This window comes from Palaemon carinicauda, chromosome 5 (genome assembly GCF_036898095.1).
Source record: "Palaemon carinicauda isolate YSFRI2023 chromosome 5, ASM3689809v2, whole genome shotgun sequence".
Taxonomy (NCBI): domain Eukaryota; kingdom Metazoa; phylum Arthropoda; class Malacostraca; order Decapoda; family Palaemonidae; genus Palaemon; species Palaemon carinicauda.
The window spans coordinates 84,869,250-84,876,749 of record NC_090729.1 but is presented as its reverse complement, the minus strand read 5'-3'; the positions used below and the strand labels follow the sequence as shown (position 1 = coordinate 84,876,749).

At 37.8% G+C, this 7,500-nt stretch overlaps 1 long non-coding RNA gene across 4 annotated transcripts in view; it reads left to right on the top strand.

Moving 5' to 3' along the window:
• The window catches only part of LOC137641355 (uncharacterized), a 535,183-nt gene that overhangs the window by 180,413 nt on the left and 347,270 nt on the right, over window positions 1–7,500 (top strand). Inside the window, exon 3 of one of the 4 annotated variants that reach the window (XR_011044502.1) lies at window positions 577–699. The exons of the other annotated variants lie outside the window; for them this stretch is intronic. This is a non-coding gene — a long non-coding RNA (uncharacterized lncRNA). Of the gene's footprint in view, window positions 1–576; window positions 700–7,500 lie in introns of those variants that run through there. 4 annotated transcript variants of the gene reach the window in all.

Below are 7,500 nucleotides of genomic sequence, written 5' to 3'. Positions count from 1 at the left end.
TTACGGCTAATTTTTTATTAGCGTAGATAAATGAGGCGATTTATCTATCGTAAGGTAATTGGAAATCAAACATCATATGAAAAATTAACTCGGGTTCTCGTTGACCTATTTCCTCCCTATTTTCTGTTTTAGTTTGAAAGGACAGCTATATTTTGGAAGTCTCTTCCGTTGCCGATAATAAGATCTGGCAAAGGGGACGTTTAAGAACTTTTAAACTTTAATGAGTCCCAGGTTCTTCCAAGAAGAAATCATTTTTGCGCTGAAACATGAAACAGTAAATTTCGTTTTGGAAAGGAGAAAAAAAAATATTTTTTCATTTTTTTTTTCATTTTGCCTTTGCTATTCGTTGGGGTGTGCAAGTTATAAAGAAATCTGGTTTTATTTTTTTTTTTTTTCATTTCCTGCTCTGAAGAAGACCCTTCACTTTGAATATATATTTTTGGAAGACCAAAATAATTTTACTTTTCCTGTAATTCGTCTTATTACAGAATTTGATTTCTTTCTAATTTCGAGGTCATATTTTTGCTGTTCATTATTTTTAATGGATTGTTTTTCCGGTTTGTTTTTCCTGTGCAGCTGAGATAAAACTGCACACATTAGTAGCTGCTACTTCAGAAGACGAGAATGAAGGATACAGGGGACTAGAGGATGGAAAGTGGCAAGAATAAAAAACACAAGACTTGGAACTCGATAATTTAACGCATGTGGTAGAGAAATTATTACCAGTCCGAGTAAAGATCAAATTCATAAGAGTAGAGATATACAGGACAGCGTCGACACAAAACGTCATCGTTCCTGATTATCCTGAACTATAGTAGATGACTAGGCCATACGACAACTAACGCCCAAAACGAATTGATTTAGTTGATATAGGTCAGTAATAGAAAAGACAATATAGAGGTTGCAATTGTCGAAAGATTCTGCTATATAGGCGACTGGCAGATCACAGGAATGCTTCATGAGCTATCAAATACTGCTACAGTTACTAGAGAAAAACGCCTTGCCTAATACAAGAAAAGGTGTTATGGTAGAGAATTATGAACTAAAAAGTCAGGAGAAGAGTCAGTTCTTGGTTTCACAACGCACATTTACCGTCATTGCGGTAGCTTCACAACCCGGAAGGCCAAGCTACCCGAGGGTAAGAATGAACCAATCACCCTGAAACACACATGAAAGCCAATGAATTCCCATCTGCAGTCTGTAGATATTTGTTTGATGACGACAGATCATTAGTATTTATCATGATCTAATCTATTTATCAAGGCACTTGCCCCAATTTTGAGGGGTAGCTGACATAAAAAACATGAACAAAGGGGGACTTTTCCTCAATTCACTCCTCCCAGCCTGACGAGGGATTCAGCAGAGTTTGTTTGGTACTGCTAGGGTGCCACAGCTTACTCTCCCCTGTTATCCCCCCCCCCCACCTAATTGAAGCTTCACATGCTGAATCCACTACTGCTGCTACTTCAGTGTCATCAAGGCGACCAAAGGAAGCAACAGTGCCTACCAGAACTGCTTCACTGATGTGACTGATGTCATGATGGCTCTACTGAATATGATGGTTCATCTACCACTAGACAACGTGCTCGGTTATACCAACCCCCTAACGGGGAAAAGGGAAACATAGTTAGCAGCCATTGGTGGATCTCAACAAGGCTTTGCTGTGTGGGAAAGAAGGTCATCAGGTAGGGGAGGGACCCGTCAAGGAGTCTAGCCGCTTCTATTCCTGCGAAGCCTTTGGTCATCTATCCCGAGATTGACAAAAATAAGCCAATCAATAGGGTCTGTTCCCTAAAATTCATGCACACTATCAGTGGAAGAGGCCACAAAGATTGCAGAGCCATGGGAATTCGAGGGAAGACTATGTCTTGCCGCTTGGCAACTGCAGTAGTCAATGAATCTTCGAGGATCCCAGCCTGGATTAGAGGAGGGAGGTCACCTGGCCAGGGGGTCGAGGTGCCTCCCACGGGATGCCTGACCTTACCTACATGGTAATAAGGGGGACAACTGTGTGGTGTGACGGTCTCCTTGAATGAGATCATGAACCCAGTCCATGAACCTGCATGGCGGTATACGAAGAATTAGTTGTAATTCCTCAAAAGTATGGCAGGAGATAATGAACTTATTGAAGATATGAGCTAGGAAAGTGTTATTTTTACGCAGAAGACGAGAGACAAGTCAGGCTGTTTACCTAATAAAGGTAAACCTGTACAGGCCTGAGTTTTGAGGGTCATAAATCTCCCCTTCTCGGCTCCTTTCGTAAGGGACGCTGTTGTATGTGAAGACCCATGACAAAGACCACTATAAGGTTTGACGGAGATATAAGAGAAGCCCGCAGGTATTACTATTTTGAACTTGTGTAAAAAGATTGTTTTTCTATTTTGCCGCTCATGAATGGCTAGAGCAAGAGACAGTAATATAGCCTTAGCGAGCAGGACAATGCCCTAGAGACTGCCCATATACACATAATCAGTGCTCAAGATCCTCTCCACATAAGTTAGGACTAAGGAGAGCCAGGCAATAGCTGCTGATGACTCAGCAGACAGACCTATAGGCTCCCCCAAACGCCCCATCCTTAGCTCACAAGGATGGTGAGGCTGCAGCGACCAAAGGATAGTACGAGTTTGAGCGGAGTCGAACCCCAGTGTGGATTCACCAGTCAGGGACATTACCACATAGGCCAGCACAACCGATGTGTCCAAATGGAAGTAACACAGTTATCTCTAAAACCAATTGAAAACAATATGAGATGTTTTGTGCATAGAAAAAACAAGAAACATTCCAAGCCAGCAAAGTCAAAATTACAATGAAAGTAACACATATAACTCTAAAACCAATTGAAAATAATGTATGAGAGGTTTTGTGCATAAAAAACATGAAGCATTGAAAGCTAGCAAAGTCAACAATACAATGAAAGTAACACAGTTAACGCTAAAACCAATGGAAAACAATATATTAGATGTTTTGTGCATAAAAGAAAACATTGAAAACTAGCAAAGCCCCCATAAAAGAATGGAATGTTGAAAAGACACCTAGCACAATGAAATGTGTCAAGGAACATCAATTGACCTTAATATTACCTAAGAAGGATTTGGCGCATATAGTTCCCAGAGAATATGGATTAAGAAGCACCTGCGATTTCGGAAGAACAGTCCTCGTTTTATCCAGCTGAATAAACAGCTGAGTGAAAAACATACGCACGAGATTTCCATGTGATTGTACAGCTAAAGCTTTATATCCCTTTGGCCAATCCACTTAGCTTCATTCCTTATTCAAGATGGAGGGTTTTTTATTTTTTTGTTGACTCGGCAGAGATTCTCTGACGTCATCAAGGAGAAAATGGGAAGGAGGAGGAGGAGGAGGAGAAGAGGAGGGCAAGAAGGAATGAAGGATGGAGTTGAAGAGAATTCTCGCTTCTTTACTAGTGTACGCGACCTGTCAAAAATTATCGGCTAACAATTCAGGTTGATATGCACAAACACATACAGATTCAACAGTGCCCGCCGCCTTCCTCTATCCTAACTCCTGCAAGACAGTTATGGTTTCAGAGTGTACCTCTCGGGGGACCCACTCCCACCTGGGTATGAAAACTCCCCCTCCCCCCCTCCTTACCCGAGGACAGGGAGAGACCGAGTTGTAGGTCAGGCGTGACCCTAATATGTATGTATATATAAATATGTATATATATATATATATATATATATATATATATATATATATATATGTATATATATATATATATATATATATATATATATATATATATATATATATATATATATATATACATACATATGTATATATATATATATATATATATATATATATATATATATATATATATATATATATATATATATATATATATATATATACAGTATATACATACATACATATGTATATTGGGTAAATTGGGTAAAACTCGCTGGTTAGAGACTGATGTCTCGCCAGGTAAATCCTTGGACAGCTGGTAGCGGTCAGGTACCAATTTCTTTTATGGGCTCTCGTGACATGGTTGGTTTCGACCTGGCCTTTCATTTGAAGGGGCTAGCGTTCGATCCCAGGTATGAGGTAGAAATTTATTTCTATTTGAACACGATGTTGTGTTGATATTAATCCATATTGACTCATTAGGGGTAATTTGAATGAATTACTACCAATTGTGTCACGTGGTGGCCCGGGAAATTGGGTAAAACTCGCTGGTTAGAGACTGATGTCTCGCCAGGTAAATCCTTGGACAGCTGGTAGCGGTCTGGTTCCAATTTCTTTTATGGGCTCTCGTGACATGGTTGGTTTCGACCTGGCCTTTCATTTGAAGGGGCTAGCGTTCGATCCCAGGTATGAGGTAGAAATTTATTTCTATTTGAACACGATGTTGTGTTGATATTAATCCATATTGACTCATTAGGGGTAATTTGAATGAATTACTACCAATTGTGTCACGTGGTGGCCCGGGAAATTGGGTAAAACTCGCTGGTTAGAGACTGATGTCTCGCCAGGTAAATCCTTGGACAGCTGGTAGCGGTCAGGTTCCAATTTCTTTTATGGGCTCTCGTGACATGGTTGGTTTCGACCTGGCCTTTCATTTGAAGGGGCTAGCGTTCGATCCCAGGTATGAGGTAGAAATTTATTTCTATTTGAACACGATGTTGTGTTGATATTAATCCATATTGACTCATTAGGGGTAATTTGAATGAATTACTACCAATTGTGTCACGTGGTGGCCCGGGAAATTGGGTAAAACTCGCTGGTTAGAGACTGATGTCTCGCCAGGTAAATCCTTGGACAGCTGGTAGCGGTCTGGTTCCAATTTCTTTTATGGGCTCTCGTGACATGGTTGGTTTCGACCTGGCCTTTCATTTGAAGGGGCTAGCGTTCGATCCCAGGTATGAGGTAGAAATTTATTTCTATTTAAACACGATGTTGTGTTGATATTAATCCATATTGACTCATTAGGGGTAATTTGAATGAATTACTACCAATTGTGTCACGTGGTGGCCCGGGAAATTGGGTAAAACTCGCTGGTTAGAGACTGATGTCTCGCCAGGTAAATCCTTGGACAGCTGGTAGCGGTCAGGTTCCAATTTCTTTTATGGGCTCTCGTGACATGGTTGGTTTCAACCTGGCCTTTCTTTTGAAGGGGCTAGCGTTCGATCCCAGGTATGAGGTAGAAATTTATTTCTATTTGAACACGATGTTGTGTTGATATTAATCCATATATATATATATATATATATATATATATATATATATATATATATACATATATATATATATATATATATATATATATATATATATATATATATATATATATACAGTATATACATACATACATATGTATATATATATATATATATATATATATATATGTATATATATATATATGTGTGTGTGTGTGTGTGTCATTCGGCATAAGGCTAGACACCACACGTTCATTACTCCTGTGTTATACTGAGTACTCATAAGCACAGTCATTATTCTTATTTCTGTCTTCTCGAATAATCGCTTAAAAAGCTAGATAAAACCTAATCAATGAATCACTCAAGAAATATAGAACTCATCTTCTTCTCTCCCGCCGTTATCCTTACGATAAGGGGTCGGTTGCTTAATATGACTGATAGCATCAGGCATTGTCTATAATTTGGAAAAGGGTTTTTAAGACCTCGTGCTCTTGCAGTCCTCAACCTCAGTTGTTGACGGTGGGATTAACCTTTGACTAAATAATCCTACTTTAAGGCAGCAGCTTCCACTATTACTGGAAGTGGGTCTAGCCTTGTGCTAGGAAGTAAGATTATAAGGCAGCAACTGTCCTATTAGTCGCTTTCTACAACACGCAGGACGTATGGTGGTAGTATTCTTACAGTCCTACCACAAAATGTAGAAACAACAATATGAACATACCAATTGTAAAGAAAACTGTACAAATACACAAAATCAATAAAATAAAATTTGTATATTCTTTACTTCATATACTTATAAATAATCCTTCAACCTCTATCATATCAAGATCCATATGTAAAAGAAATGCAGTTATAAAGAACAATCTATAACTATGTTGCTGAAAATTGATTTTAGTGGTGGAAAGTTTAGTTTTAATTTTACATTTATTATTATTATTATTATTATTATTATTATTATTATTACTAGCCAAGCTACAACCCTAGTTGGAAAAGCAAGATGCTATAAGCCCAAGGGCTTCAATAGGGAAAAATAGCCCAGTGAGGAAAGGAAATAAGGAAATAAATAAATGATGAGAATAAAGTTGGTTATGAATTAGGCCAGTATAATCGTATCTAGTAAATTAAATTTAGTGTTGGAATATTAATTTTCTGATTAGTTATCAATTAGTCCAATGTAATGGAGTCAAATTAGATTTCATCATCTCCTCCCAGGCATATTGACGTAAAGGGCCTCAGTTAGATCTCACCAGTCGTCTCTATCTTGAGCTTTTAAATCAATACTTCTCCATTCATCATCATCAACTTCACGTTTCATAGTCCTCAGCCATGTAGGCCTGGGTCTTCCAACTCTCCCAGTGCCTTGTGGAGTGCAGTTGTAAGTTTGGTGAATAATACGAAAGGTTCTAAGTAATTAATTATTTTTTATGGATTTTCTTTCCTCTGTATTTCAGACTCATAATTATACATCTCATTGATATATATTTCTAAACACTTTAGAAAAAAAATATTCGTTTAATATAAATGTAATCCAATCTATGTTAAATTGAATTTAGTGTTGAATATAAATGTTTAATCCCATGATACCAAAGCGATTATTCAATCATCTGCATTCCATTTCATTATACATTGAAGTTATTCATCGCCAAAACAAGACCACAACCCCCCCCCCCCCCTCCACCGCCTTATTCAGGACGAAGTCAATTTATCTTCAAGTAATTAAGAGTAAACAAGATTAATCAAGGGACTAAGAGATCCGATAATTGATATTCAGAGGAAGTTTGATTGAGATGTGTCTGCGGGAAATGAAAATTCCCTCAAGGATATCAATCCATTGTTTGTGGGAAATGGACCAGAGTCAATTCGGAATCAGGAATATTTCTTTTTTTTTTTCTTTTTGTTGGAATAAAATGTCTTGATCGGTTTGTGATTATTCGGTGGCTTGTTGTGTTAAAACTGGAAGATGGACATGACTGAAGTTGAGAGTTTGGACACTAAGCTCTCTCTCTCTCTCTCTCTCTCTCTCTCTCTCTCTCTCTCTCTCTCTCTCTCTCTCTCTCTCTACAATATATGAGAAAGGAAATCTTTTTTGAGCTTTCGAAGGGACCATCTCCCTTTGAAAAGCTCAAAATAAATCTCATTTTTCATTTATTGAGAGTTTATTTAATTTATCTAATATACACGGATTTTTTCTTATTCTAATGTATGTATATGTATATATATATCAAAATTTGAGAATACATATACAGAATGTGTGTGTACATGTGTGCATATGAATAGAAGCAATGAAATACAAGAGATCATGATTATAGGTTTATGT